Below are 15,508 nucleotides of genomic sequence, written 5' to 3'. Positions count from 1 at the left end.
GAACACTGGTTTGTCTGCAACAAAATGCCAGCCTCTGGTTTATTTTCTACCCACTGCAATGAGGTCAGGAGCGAGAGAAGAATCTGGAATCTCCTCAAGATTTTTCCTCTCCTGTGGCATTTCAGACATATGTTTACCTCACAAATGAATCTTAGCTACTGAAGAATACATTTCAGCTGCTGAAGAAATGCTACAGATCACCTGGAAATACAAACTGCTAAATTAAAGGAGATTTGGCCACATTAATAACTATGTCATTAGAAAAGGGTACTACAGGAGCGGCTGCTTCCACCCCAAAGCTTCACTGACAAAAGCAATGAAACCAGCTAAGCTGGTCACCATTATACAAATATTGAAGACATGAGAACTACAGTTGGTTGATGGCACAGGTGGTGCCTGAGGTAAAAAGGAGCATTGAAGTTGAACTTTTTAGAAAGCAAATTTACTATATAGTTTGTGATGGGGGGCTGCTCTTTGAACTACACAAATGTCAAAGGAGATTTGCACATGAAGAAACAAAAGGCAAGGCAGTTTCTAAAAGCAGAATGGAACAACAAAGCACAATTAAAATCCTCTCAGCTTCAGGCTGACCCTGCCATTAGACAAAGTGACACAGATGCTTCAGGTGTCAGGTGCTGGTAGTGGAGAATGGTGACAAGGTGTGTGCCATGCATAGCTTGCCTTCTGTGCCCTTAAGATAGCTTGCTGCCCTCAGAGGTCTGTCCTGTCACCAGTATTAAAGTCTGATTCAGCTGCCAGTCCAGCTGGCATTTGTTTGTGGAATTGGAAGGGGCCACCAAACTAGTCCTTTGCCTCAGACAGAAAATTGCTTCAGGCCAGCTTTGAAAACATCCTACAGAAGTGCTAGATGTGGAATTAAAGGCTGGAATTATGTCAACCCATAATGTATACCTCACCACACGGCATGTTCACTCTGCATATCTTGGCACCTTCTTGTGAATCTTCAGCTGCCAGAAACATCACAGCTTCTGTCTTCTGTTAAGCAATAAGCATCTTTATGTCTTTCTTTTAAAAAGTCATTTATAAAAGCACCTTTTAATGCACGTATTAAACTTTTTAACATGCAAAAACACAAAAGCACCATCTCTTTAATGTACCTCAATGTAACAATAGCAATCCTAGTTTAATGCTAGAGAGACACAAAACTACAACAACCCACCAAGTGACTAGTGCTGATGTGACAATGGCCGCTTGCTGTTCTTGGCAAGTGGCCAAAGTTTATCCTACTAATACTACATATCAGTTGTAATCTTAACGTGAAAACTAGCTTCTAAGTATGTGCTGATATAATGGTCTCTCTCTATAAATTTCTAAATTGTCTCCAGTCCTGTCTCATCACAACTACCAACCCTTCCACGCAAGTCTGTGTTTCACAACACCTTTACACATCAACAGTGTGCCACATCTGGCGATGATGGCTACGCAATTATGACATTGCTGATCCACAGTGCTGTGTAATTGTGACATATTGGGTTAGCTTAGCATACCAAGGCCATGTCAACAGTTATGGTGTTACATGGGTAACCAGTGTTGTATTATATCCTTATTTACAGGTACAAGGCTGTGCCACATGTGAAACTTTCACCCCACGTGGAGACCACAGCAATCACCGCATTGCATCAAACAGTCAAATGCAAGGTTACTAGCAGAAATCATATCCTCCTGAAAGGAGGTAGGAAAAGAGTAGATGCGTGGAGCAAAGCCTGAATCCAAAAAAAACTCTGAAACTAGCTCTGTAAGCACCACAGGGTGGGGACTTTAGGCTTGTCTTCCTGACAAAGGAGCCTCATGCACATGCAGTGTGAACTGATTTCAAAATCATGGGAAGTTTCAAAAGTAGCTTGTTATATGGGCTTATATGTCCTATGTAGGAGAAAGTGTCATTGCACAAGCATAAATCCTTGTATTTAAAGGATAGTTACCATAACACTAAATTGAATACAAGCCATGGAAAGGGATCTGTTGTTAAAAGAAAAGGGGAATTTAGGGCAATTTAGTTTCCAGCCCAGGACAATAAACCTTCACTGCTACTGAAGTGACCCAACAGCATTTGGCCAGAACTGCTTAATCTGAAGAATCTGCAGTGGTGAGCAGACCTCAGTACGTGATAGAGAATATTTGGATACTGGGAGACTGTTTTTTCCTTTAAAGCAGCAAAACCAATTTCATTAAAACTCAAGAGCTTTTTCCTAGGAAAACAGAACATTGGCCGGAGTCCCTCTCTTGAACAGGCACCCAGTGACAGATGAGATGTTACACATCTGGTACAATATGATGCTAGCATGAATACAGTGCCATGGGGGTGGGAATGTTTTTAACATCTCTATTAATTACTTAACACACTCTCTTCTTGCTTCCAAAGCTATCGGTTGATCACAATATGTCTCCGTTGGTTTGTCAACGGCAATCTGTTATAAATGGAAGTGTTTTATTTCAGATATGTTATTTGCAAATAAATATATGAAGTCATTGCTCTCAGGCAAAACATGCTGAATAAGAATTGTATATGTATAAAGGCTGAAAGTATCTTCCCAGTAGCTCTGTGAGGAGAATAGGGAAACAGGGGTTGCCAGACATCACTCAGCACCTGTAGCCAAGTACAGTTCCCCAGGATTCTTTTGGGAAAGCCATGGCCCCTGACTGTTTCAAATGTTAATATACTGCTTTAAAAGCATGGTTCAGGGGGGCCTTATTGTTGTTAGTTCTATATCTATCAATTTACTTTGAGATCTCTGGGCATAAGGTGATTCATAAAGTAATCAGCAGCAGCCAAATGTTTTAAAAATTAGGGTTATGTGTACACAGGCTGCCAAATGTGCCAGCACCCATAGATGACTAGGTTGTCTAAATTCATTCTCTGGAATGTATGCCTCGTTTTAAATTTTAATCAATATATGTAAAATTATTCTGTGTAATGCATGTTTGTCTTTTATTCATGCAAAGTATTGTATCCTCTTTGATATCAAATTACTAAGCTTTAATTTCTTAATTGATTTAGTTAAAGCAAGCTAATCAAGAAGTACAAAACCTTCAGTCAACTGGCAGCAACCTGAAGTCACGTATAGTAGCAACTTAACAAAGGAATATAGTTAGCTTGCTTTCTTCAAAGTGAAAAAAGTGAAAAAAGTAGGTACTAGCTGCTTTGTAGGTCACAGAAATCGTGTGGTGGTGGTAGTGGGTTGCCCTCTGATTAAATTACAGTTATGGTTGTTTACATTTTAGCCATTCCTAGGGGCTTTAGTCAAGGACCATTAAACAGAGCTTCAATTGCATTAAAATTTATATGAATGCATAATAACACAGCCTGTGACCCTGAGAGTATACCCAGCCAATTCTTCTGAGAGAAGAGTAGCTAAAATCATCCCTATGTATGACATTTAAATTAGACATATATCAAAGCTGGACTTGGGAGCTTTTATGTAAGCTGATGTAAATAATATTGTACATAAGATGTAAAAATCATGTAAAATCTATTTCTGATATATCATCATCAGTACAATTGCTTCTTCGAATATCTATTGTTATATTTCATACTGATGCTATGTTTGTATAAGATTGGTAGAAACTGAGATATTGAGCAGGATAAGACATGTCTTGAGTATCACTGTTACTGTCAGGTTCTATGTCTGGAAGCCATAACAAACTCCAAATATAACCAAGTAGCAGACATGTCATGAACTAACCAGGAAGATTTCTATTAAAAAACTGTAATGTTTCCATATATCAGATTTAATTCTCTAATTACAATTTTCTTATAGGCTGATTTATACATTTGACTCTTCTCTTTTTTTACTTAAGTCAAGGCAGAAGTAGACCGGGATAAAACAACTGGAGTTATAGGTGAATTGCTTTAGATGTTGTTACTTCTGGACAGTGTAGGTGGTAGCCAACAAAACAGTTCTGCAAACACTTTTGTCCGTGCAAGAAAACTTCCTTTCCTTAGCACAAAGGGTTTTGCCAACCTTATGCTCAGTGCTTTGGGAAGTGCCAAATACAGGGCTGGCAAAGCACTTCTTTCTCACCTGCCCATCAGCTGACTGCAAGATCAGTAAACCTCCAAAATGGCAAACCAACCCATATTTTCTCTAAAGCATCCACAGAAGAATCCTGCAGTAAAAAACAATGTTAATGTTCAATGCACACAGAAACCAGAAATGGACCTAATTCCCACCATGCTCGCAGTAGTCACAATTTTTCATAATTAGGGATGCCACATTACTAGTTGTGTTTTTTATCTTGTGTTTTAATGTTGTGAACTGCCCTGAGATCTACGGAATAAAGGGTGGTATAGAAATTTAATAAATTATATATATATATATATATATATATATATATATATATATGTTTTGGTGTCTTACGAAAGCAAATATATATATATATATACACACACACACACACAGTATGTACCACTGAAGGAAAAAATGATGTAGTTACTCCCCCTGTTCTTTCCCTGGTTCCAACTTTGACCTCATTGCAAGAGTCTTTTGGGCAATATAAGATCCCTGTTTGTGCCAATTCCTTCCCTGCTTGCTTATAAAGATAGAATTACAACATCCTTTCAGTTTTAATGACTGACCTGGAAGCAACATTCCCTCACTATTTCTCCTGTGTTTAGTCCAGCATCCACTGTCATCATTCTGGGATCATATCCAGAAGACTTTTATGGTGTATTGGTTGGTTCCCTACTGAAAAAATGATATTTTCTAACTGCTGCAAGCTTCTTCCTTTTTTTCATCTCACTGGGAAGATGGTAAAATTGTGAAATGCTTCCTTTGAGAGCCATGGTTTGGCGGGAGCCATGGTAACCATTAATAGCTACAGACTGTGGACCAGTATACTAAGAGTGCAGGACAGAAAGTAATGCATGCTCTTTTAGGTATCTACTGGACATTCAAGTTCCTTTAAAATGTAATACTGTAGTCTCATAAGATATTTTCCTCAGTGGTGAACAGAAAGCAAAAATGGAACTGAGCTGGGATGGGGGGGGGGTTAGGAAGCCTTCTGAATGGTATTGTAACAGCTGAGACTGTCACTAAGCAACCTCCCCCCTGCCTTAGATGTTCCACAAACAAATAAATGCAAAGTGTTGTTTTGGGGATTTGATTAAGCGGTTCCTGCAAAGCACTGCAGAGACCCATTTTATTGCATACAAAATAACACCAACCTTTGTTTTGCAGAATGGCTTAGCACTTACAGGCTTTATAGAATAACACATGCACATAATCATACACCAGCAGAACAATGCAGATGCTACCAAGTCTAACAATCATAATGAATTCATTAGCATCCCCTTCACAAGCCTTGTCCCTCTGGTCGAAACCCTTGCTCAGCCATGAAGCCCAATGGCTCGTCTTGAATGAGTCATTCTTTCTCAGCCTAACTCTGGTTACACTCTTTGTTTGTTAGATATGATGTACCACATCCTAAAGCTTTGGGAGAGGGCAGGAGCAGGAGAAAGCTACTAATTACCCCTGGTGCATTAAAAAAGCACAATCCTTGCTGAAAACAAACCCTAACTTACTTATCTGAGAAAGTGAGAGAGAGAGGTGCATCTTAGCCCAACCTACCCCCACAGGGTTGTTGTGAGGGTGAAAGAACTATGGGTCAAAGAACCATGCATTCACCCAGAGCACCTTGGAGGAAAATGTGTAGTAAGTGCATACTAGAGATGTTCAGGACATTTTGGTGCCTGAAGCAGAAAGTACAAATAGAATTGGTGGTGGCAAAACTATAGTAATAAAAAATATGACTGACTTTAGTTCCTGAAGGTAGATTTCAGAAGATGGTTGTGAGGGGCAGCTCCTCTTCACAATGAGATCCTCACATGAATCCACCTTGTTCCCCATGTTGTTTAACACTGACCCGTGGAGAGGTCAGTTGGAGAATCGGGGTTTTGTGTTACCAATATGCAGATGATACTCAACTCTCTTTCTCGCTTTCATTTCACTACAGGGAAGCTGTTGAGGTCCTGAGTATCCATGAATGATTGGGTGTTGGCTAACATGCTGAAGTTCGTAGACAAACAGGTGGTGGCTGGGGCAAGGCATGCTTTTGGAAAGCTAAGGCTGGTGTACCAGCTGCATCATTTCCTAAAGAAGAAAGACCTTGCTAACATGCAATGGAGTACTGAAATCAGCTTCATATGAGGCTGACTCTGAAAAGTATCTTGGAATTTCTGTTAGTTCAGAATGCAACAGGTAGGCTTAGAGCAAAAGCCTGACCTTGGCTGCACACTACTGAATCACCTTTGCTGGTTCCTGATATATTTCCAGGCCCAATTCGAAGTATTGGCACTATATTATAAAGCCCTAAATGGTTTGGGACCAGGGTACCTGAAGGATCATCTACTTCTGTATGAACTGGCTGGTGCACTGTAGTCATTAGAGAGAGCTTTGTTTTCTGTCCTGTTCCCAGCAGGGAGGAAGTTCGGGGCCCAAGTTGTTTAGGGCACTTTATGTCAATCTGGGCACCTTCAGTTGGACTCAGAAGCAAACAGGTATCCCTGTGTAGGTCTTTAAGAACTAATGTAATACGTGGCCCAGACAGTAGTGTCCTCCAGCATTTTGCACCATTGCAGCTTCTGAACCATCTTCAGCACATAACAATCTTAGAATCATAGAATCATAGAGTTGGAAGAGACCACAAGGGCCATCGAGTCCAACCCCCTGCCAAGCAGGAAACACCATCAGAGCACTCCTGACATATGGTTGTCAAGCCTCTGCTTAAAGACCTCCAAAGTAGGAGACTCCACCACACTCCTTGGCAGCAAATTCCAATCTTCCCACATACAGTACATAATAGTTCAATCCTGACACAACAGGCTCCTACAGGTTCAAAAAAGCGGGTCCAAAAAAGAAAAAAAATACACAGGAAAGGGGAATGAAACAAATGAGTCTTTAAAGTCTCCTCCAAAGCCTGATATGTAGCCGCTGACCACAGCTATACTGGAATAGAGTCCCAGTGCTATTGTGATTCACTTTATTGTGATTATTAGCTGTCCTAGAGATCTCATTCCTGGGATAGACAGGGGAATAGATATTTTGAATGTTTGCAATCTGTACCCCAAAATTTGCTGCTGGAGACATTCTACCATACCCTGCCTATAGTAGGGCCCTGCCAATTTACCTAGGCTATAATATCCTGCTAGTGTGCTACAAAATCAAACAGAAACACATTTGTACTACTTATTCTAACAGGCAAAGCATCTTACATTTATTTATTTATTTTCTTTCTTTCTTTCATTCTTTTCAAATAACCATACCACACACTTACTTCACTACAGTGGTACCTCGGGTTACAGACACTTCAGGTTATAGACGCTTCAGGTTATAGACTCCGCTAACCCAAAAATAGTACCTCAGGTTAAGAACTTTACTTCAGGATGAGAACAGAAATTGTGCGGTGGCACGACAGCAGCAGCGGGAGGCCCCATTAGCTAAAGTGGTACCTCGGGTTAAGAATGGACATCCAGAACAAATTAAGTTCTTAACCCGAGGTACCACTGTATTTGCAAACTGCCAAGCCACAAGACTCCTTCCAAAGGTAGGAACAAGGCTGGTGAAATTATTTGTGTATCAATATAAGACCCAGTGCAAACATGTCTTATGACATTTGAGTGACACTAGCATTTTAGCTATTGACCTCAGTAAGGTGTTATCCAATGATAAGCCCACTCTGTATTGTGTGAGATTATCAGATTCTCCCACATTTCAACGATGGTGATGGGGATCATCTTTCATGAGACCACCTTGATTTTGTAATAATAGAGGTTTTTTTATCTCCCAGCTTAATCAGGTGCTATTAAGACTCTCATCTTCTGTTTTTCCTATTTCTACACATTGCATAAATTACTGCGGCAGTTCTAGAAATATTGATCATGATTAAGTGCCATTGAATAGTTGTTGTTGCTGTTGGCATCCGCCTGCCTCAAGGGACAATGGAGTGTGCCTCTGGGGGTGAAGGATTAGAGATGACAATCATTGTCACTTAAGAACTGTGACCACCATGGCACTTGTCTAAAGGCCCATAACTGAACTATATTGCTTGAAGTGTATTGTTCTTCATTTTTACCTTATTTCCTATGCTTTCACTCTTTATTTACTTGCAAGAAGCTTTTCTACCATAATAAACAACATTCAGCATGATTCTGCCCTCCTCCCCGAACTTTTTGAATTTTTCATTGGCTGGCCTAGTTTTAATTAAAAGATCTCTTGCTTGAACTACCCTTCTGAATTCCTGATAAGAGTGGTAGAAGAATACTCTCAATGACTAACAGAATATTTTCAATGCTCACTTAATGTAACCTTTTGGGGGAAAAATTAAAATGGTGGGTGGTATTCAATTAAGTTTCACTGATAATAGGTCTATTGAAATTAACCATAGATATGCTCATTCATTTCAATGGGTTTGCACTGGGTAAAATGTAGTTGAATACCACCCCATGGTTTGTATCCAATGCGAGTCCTATTCAGAGTAGACCCATTGAAATTAACCAACATATCTAACATTGGCCCATTAATATAAATGGGTCTACTTTGAGTAAAGTTTAGTTGTAATCCTTTGTTTCTTTCATTTTCATATAGTTATCCTGAACACTCTGGTGAATCATGGAACTCTGTATGCTGAGAAGGTCCCACGGAAATGAATGGGGAAGTTGTCTACTTACCTAGCTCAGATCACAGCGATAGGATTCCAAAATGGTCTTTTCCCCCTTCCTTTTGGGGTTAGACATATTTTTGGAGCAGGGTGGATTTAAAAAAAAAAGATTTGATAATCTTGTATTGTGTTCTGCTTTTAACCATTCTATTTCTCATATTTTAATGGTTCTAAAAATGATGATGAATAGGCCCAAACCTATTTGACTTGCAGTTCTAGGCATTCCAGCTCACCGAAACAGCTTTATCAAGTTTAAGTGCAAAGGATATCAGTTTGGGGATTGCAGTCAACATCAGTCTACTGGAGATTTTCTTAGTGCTCATCCTCTGGACAAGAGTTGCTTATCTTCCGGGCAATAAAACCTGTTCTGATGCCAGCCTGTGCTACAGGCAAGCAGAGGTAGCAGAACAGATTTATTGCTATTGCTGCTGCGGCTGCAGCCCCAGTACCAAAGGGCTTGTTTTTGCCAAGGTATAAACATTAGGAAAGTGTATAGGTTGCAACAATACACCCCAATGGCTACAGAATTAAGTTTCCATCATCTCTTGCCCCCTCCTCCGCGCAATCCAGGTTTATCATAGGCTGAAACTGGCCGAGGAGCCTCAATAAATACGCATGCAGAAAGAGAGAGCTCTAGGAAAAAGTGGCTCGCGCTGAGAGCAGCTTGGCTGGGTGACAGAAGGGGAGGATCATGCGCACAGAGGGGCAGCGTCAGTACGGGAGACAGCAGCGTTTGCAGTTTTCTCTATTTCAGGAGCTAAGGCGAGGAGCAAAGAGCTGGCTTGGGGAGATCGGGAGGTGCAGTGGCGACGAAAGCGAGGGACGGCGAGGAGAGGGTGGCTCGGGAATGATGAATGAATGACGGTCTCGGTTTGCGAAGCTGGCGAAGCGGAGAAGGAATCCGGAAAACACTTGTCTGCGTCGGACATAATGAAAAAGGAGTCGATGTTGCAGGCTGCAACGTTACCGTGAGCTGCATCGAGCGGATTGGAAAGAGCTGGGGGGGGGGGGGAGATTGCCACCGATTGTGCTTTGTGTGTGTTTGTGTTTTCTGACCGAGGGGTGGAGGAGAGCAGCCCGTCTCGCTGAATCAGACCGAGGAAAAAGTGTGAGCTTTGTGGTGGGCGAGGTGGAAGCAGGAGTGATGAGAGAGCAAAGGCGAAAACTAGAGGAAGGCGCTGTTGCTGCGGGGCTCTGCCGGGAGGACTGTCGCCTCCGCCACTCACACTCCTGCGCTCCGCAAGAGCTCGAGGAGCCGCAAGTGTCCGCCCCTCCCCGGCGTCTTCTCGGGCAGCCGGGACCATGGAGACTTTGAACGGCACCAGCCTCGGCGAGGCTCTGAAGCCGCCGCCGTCGCCGCAGAGCCCGCACCACTCCTTCGCCGAGAAGAAGAGGCTCCACCGAGCGCCTTCCCCGGCCAGACCTTTCCTCAAGGACCTCCACGCCCGGGCAGCTTCCGCCAAGCCCCCGCCGGTGCCCCCCAAATCCCCCAGCCTCTCCGGCAAGCCGCAGTCCCCGCAGGTGGGAGCCCGCCCGCACTCGCCGGGGCTGCTGGCCACGCAGAGCCGCCTCTCCCGGAGGAGCTGCGCCCAGGGCGCCAAGGCGGCGGCGGCTTGCCTCGCTGCCGGCGCGCCTGGCAAGGCGGGCAGCGCCAAATCCGCCCTCTCGAGCAAGAAGGCAGCCCGGGCCCAGGATCAGGCGGGCGCCAAGGCCGGCGGGAGGCAGCCCGGGAGCGACCCCAGCAAAGGCAGGAAGGGCAAGCGATGCGCCTCCTTGGCCCCGCCGGGCTCCCTGGTCCCGGCCGCTGGGCTGGGCAGCGGACCCGGCGCCAGGATCAGCCACACGGACAGCAGCTCCGACCTGTCCGACTGCCCGTCCGAGCCGCTCTCCGACGAGCAGAGGCTGGCTCAGGCCGCCAGCAGCGACGCGGAGTCCGGCACCGGCTCCAGCGACCGGGAACGCGAGCAGCCGCAGCCAGCGCCCTCTGCACTGCCCCCGGGGCCAGGCGTCGCCCCTCAGCCTGCCTTGCCTTCTTCGGACGCCGCCAGCAAAGGGCCGTCAGCAGCGCCACCTGCCTCCCCGGCTCCCTCGGGAGCCGCCAACGTGGAGCAGCCGCCGGGCGACGAGGCGAACTGGGGGAGAGCCCCGGAGAAAGCGGCGCCCGCCAAAAGCGCGCCGCCTGCGGGGAACCTGAGGCTGGGCGGCAAAGCCCCGCTGGTGGTGCTTCCCTCCTGCGAGAGGCAGCTGGTGGTCGACGAGGAGGAGCTGCTGAGGGAGATCGAAGAGCTGCGCTCCGAGAACGATTACCTCAAGGTAAAGGGCGGGAAGAGGGAGGAGGAGGGCCTGAGGGGGCAGCCAGCGGGGCGGGGAGGCGGGGAGGCGCCGAGGAAAGGCAGCGCTTGGCTGACCTGGGGGCAACTTCGCAAAAGTAGCAGATACTCCAGACACCGACTGGGGTGGGGGGTGGGGTCGTCCATCTGGAACAAGGGCAGTTTCTTGGCGATGAGGGAGGGGATTCCTTGGGCCAAGGAGCATTGACAAGCCGGACTGGACGGCTGGGAAGTTTCCTTCCCAGTTTGAGCTATTATAGGCTGTAATAACAGTGGTGTGCTGGTCTAGACTCTAGAGGCAGTAGTTTCTAGCGAGGAGGAGAGATATGGATGCCCTCTTTCACCCCATCTTCTCCAGAGCAAACGGGGTTCAACTTGGTGGTTCCTGAAGTTTTTCTGCTAACGGGTGTTCTTATAAAAGACATACAAACGCCATGTCTCATGGCTGCAGAAATATGCGCTCGTTTTGTGTCCTGCAGTTGAAGCACAGTAATGTCAAACTTCTTTACGTTCAGAGGGGTGGCGGTGTATAAGTCCCCTGCAGCAAAAACAACCCAAAGAGTCTTGTGACCCCTTAAAGTTAGCCTTTTAAGCGAGACTCTGTGTTGGTTCTTCTTTCCATTTAGGCATGTGGGCTCTTCAGAATGGTGCTGCTGTGCTGGGTTCCAGATTAGAACCTTGCAGCTCCCTCGAAGGGGGCTGGACATTCCTTCTTCTATCAGGGCACTTTAATTCCACAAGAGAGACACCAGTTCTGTAGAGACGGTTCCAAAAATGTTTGTGTGGCTGGAAGGGAGTGTGGCTCTTGGAGAAGGAGGATGCCAGTCTTTTCACCTCCAGGATGTGTATGAGAGAAGCAGTTAGTTATTTATGCTTGGATGTTGTGCGAGATGTTTGTGAATTAGATACTACAGTGGTACCTCGGGTTAAGTACTTAATTCGTTCCAGAGGTCCGTTCTTAACCTGAAACTGTTCTTAACCTGAAGCACCACTTTAGCTAATGGGGCCTCCTGCTGCTGCCGTGCCGCCGGAGCACGATTTCTGTTCTTGTCCTGAAGCAAAGTTCTTAACCTGAAGCACTATTTCTGCGTTAGCAGAGTCTGTAACCTGAAGTATATGTAACCTGAAGCGTATGTAACCCGAGGTACCACAGTACTGACATCAATTTCCTTTCCAAATTCCTTTCAGCTCCTCTTTATAGTAGTTGGATGCTGCCCACTTTAAAGTAGTGTAGGACTTTGGATTTAAATCTTTGGGAAAGTATGGTACTCATGAAGCAGGTTTGTGTGTAGTATGTGATATTCCGTAGGGAAAAAATCATTTTAGTAGGAAAGTTTCTGAGAAGAATCTTATGCAGTTTGTTCCTATGCATGTTTGTCTGGAAGGAAATCCAAATAGGTTCAGTGGCATTTACTTCCAAGGAAGTTTGTCTATGACTGTAGCCTCATTCAGCCTGCTGAAGCACAATCACAATCCATAAGGAAGAATAGATGTTTTATTCTTGGAATCTGTGAACAATTGTTTCCCACTTTTATATTTTACTTTGTTTACAAGCCACTATATGTTGCATTCTGTTAGATTTCAGTTATGTAAATAAGTTGCAAATCATACAATTGTTTTTTCAACTTACATTTGGCATAGTGGTTTTCCAAAAACTGTAATGCAACTTGGAAAGTTGGCGTAAGTGGAACTTGCTTCCAATTTAAAATGAGGATTGAGTTGCCTTTGAGCTTCATAGTTTTTGTTTTTATTGTTAAAATATTCTTAAAGACATAAGACAGCATAGTAGAAGCATGTAGATATTTGACCTTCCACTAGTAGTTTGATGATCTAACGCAGTAACATATGTAATTTTTTCTCTGTAGAAGTCTGACTGGCAAGCTGGTTGGTTAAAATGCTAGTGTTCTAAAAGCTGGTTATGGCTTAGAGCAGGGGTAGGCAAACAAAGGCCTGGGGCCAGATCCGGCCCAATCGCTTTCTAAATCCAGTTTTTACATGAGTAGAATGTGTCCTTTTATTTAAAATGCATTCCTGGGTTATTTGTGGGGCGTAGGAATTTGTTCATATTTTTTTCCCCAAAATATAGTCTGGCCCCCCCACAAGGTCTGAAAAAGTTTGCAGACCCCTGGCTTACAGTATTCTAATCTCTCTGATAACTGATATATAAAATACCTGCTTTCAATAACATTCCCTCCCCATAACAAAATGAAATGGTAAAAAATAGAACGAAGATAGAAGTTAAATAGTTGTTTTGATATTCAGTATATATAAGTATAGTTTGTTTGTGAGAGAAATGACAGGTGAGAGATCACACATGGAGAGCTCTCTGAATGCAGGGTTGTCAACATTTTTTATGGTAGGTGTTTAACAGCTGTGGCAGGGGGCGAAATTAGCAGAGGCTTTTCCTGCCATGGAAATTGATAGGCAGTCTTTCTGTGCTAGATTTCTGTCTGCTGGGCAGCTGATAAAGACACAGGGGGGTTTAGTAGAAAGGAACTGCCCATCCTGTCTGCATAATCAGTTGCAGTGTGTCTCAACTGTCTTCTTCTTCTTCGTTGATCACTCACTCGTAGCCGAGTAAGATTGTCTTCCATAAACACAGTTTTAACATGAGTCTGTAAGTGACTGTGGAGGCCAATTCTGGATCCACACGTCCTTCCACAGGGGGGACATTGGTTTCCGGGCGGGAGTTGATCACGGTGTGGATTTGCCAAGCATGCCTTCCTCTTAGCACGTTTCTCCCTTGCGTCCTGAGTTCGAGTGCCTTCAAAGCCCATGACACCTTTGGTAAAGGCTGTTCTCCAACTGGAGCGCTCGCAGGCCAGTGTTTCCCAGTTGTCAGTGTTTATACTACATTTTTTAAGATTTGCCTTGAGACAGTCTTTAAACCTCTTTTGTTGACCACTAGCATTACGCTTTTCATTTTTAAGTTCAGAATAGAATACGGTAGTTGCTTTGGAAGACAATCACCAGGCATCCGCACAACATGACCAGTCCAACGAAGTTGATGTTGAAGAATCATTGCTTCAACACTACAAGTTAGCTGCAAGTCTTCTCAATGCCAGCAGTATGCTATCACATGCACACAAAATAGGGTGGGGGAAATGCAGCAGTTTATTGACATTCTCTCACATTTACATTTTTTAAAAAAGATTAAATGTGTGCTCTAGAACAGGAGCAAGGAAAGGCAAATGTTCCCAAGAATTTTGAAAAACTTGTACAGGTATATGTGTACTTATACAGGTATATGTATATATGCAACTTCATAGCAGATTTGCCAGCTAAAAGAAGAAGAAGCTAGATGAGTTAAATTGGATTGTGGGGGAGCCTACAGAGATCTTTAAAAAATAAAAATAAAAATCAGAAGTACTGTATGTTTTAAAACAGATCACAAAATAGTGTGGGTACGTGGAACGGCAGTTTGTATCAGAAGCATATCCACCAGAACACAAAGATCATCCCACAGGTGCCAGAATTGCACAAGAAACAAATATACCGCCTGGCGGGGGCGGGGGGGAGATAGCATTTCCCCAGCTCCAAAATATAATGGTTTCTTTGTTAGGGGAAATGTGATATCCCTGTAAGGGAAGTTCAATAGTCAGCCTTGCTGTGTGCACTGTATAGGAAACAAAAGTGTATTTAATGCACAAAACTGATTGTGGGGAGAGTCCCTTGGAGACATGTGGGAATAACTTTGTCAGGGTAGGGGATGAGAGAACATGAAGTGTGGGGTTTTAAATCAAAAGGCTTGTGTGAGCCTTGACCACACTTCCTCCCCCCTTGCTCTGTTCTTTAGCATGGCCTTAAAGAAGAGATCAGGCATTTTTGCTCCCATCGTTACCTGACTACAACTTGTATTTTTCAAAGAAACCTGGAATGTTCAAGAGACCAGGGGTAGCCAACATGGCTGCCTGCAGGAGTTGTTGGGAATTGTAGTCCATTAACATCTGCAGGGCACCATGTTGTCTATGCCTGCTGTGGGCTATAATACAGACCCCATCCACACTATGCATTTAAAGTGATACCATACCACAGTAAGCAGCCATGCGCCCTCCCAGTATTCTGAGTTTGAGTACCACTTAGTGACTTGGTGCAGTGCACAAAATGGAGTGGTTTTGTAGGGGGTTGGATGGTTTCAAAGTAGGAAAGGGAAGTAGGATGGTTAGGCCAGGCTCTATTTGTCTAAAAAGAAGTGGGTGGCATTTCACCCATCCTCACTTTTCTTTTGGGAAAAAGTATAGCCAGACCCATCTATTTTAGCCAACTGTATGGTCTATGCTATGGTGTGTAGGTTTTTGTTTAATTTAGCCTTTGTAAGGGTGAAAATATAGCAGGGGAGAGCAAGCTTCTTTTCATCACCAAGTTTGAACGGATAAAAAACAAAGCACCCCACTTCCTTTATCAGTTAAAATGAGATCTCTCCCTTCCCTAATTTGGGGTTCAAAGAATTTGTTATCTTATTCATGTATTTGTTCCATAACAAATCCTGTTAGTAAGTGACT

At 43.9% G+C, this 15,508-nt stretch overlaps 1 protein-coding gene across 9 annotated transcripts in view; it reads left to right on the top strand.

Annotated features, from left to right (window-relative positions):
* Positions 1 to 10,292: 10,292 nt before the first annotated feature.
* Positions 10,293 to 15,508, top strand: part of MTCL1 (microtubule crosslinking factor 1) — a 104,871-nt gene continuing 99,655 nt past the window's right edge. For 6 of the 9 annotated variants that reach the window (XM_081205526.1, XM_081205524.1, XM_081205531.1 and 3 more), the window contains exon 1: positions 10,294 to 10,989. The gene's annotated coding sequence lies outside the window, so the exon portion shown is untranslated. Of the gene's footprint in view, positions 10,990 to 15,508 lie in introns of all 9 variants that reach the window. The other 3 variants (XM_081205528.1, XM_081205527.1, XM_081205530.1) reach the window with 2 other exon arrangements.

The sequence above is a fragment of the Podarcis bocagei genome (genome assembly GCF_964188305.1).
Source record: "Podarcis bocagei genome assembly, chromosome: 8".
Lineage (NCBI taxonomy): Eukaryota > Metazoa > Chordata > Lepidosauria > Squamata > Lacertidae > Podarcis > Podarcis bocagei.
Note: the sequence above shows the minus strand (reverse complement) of the source record. Positions and strands in the feature narration are given on the sequence as shown.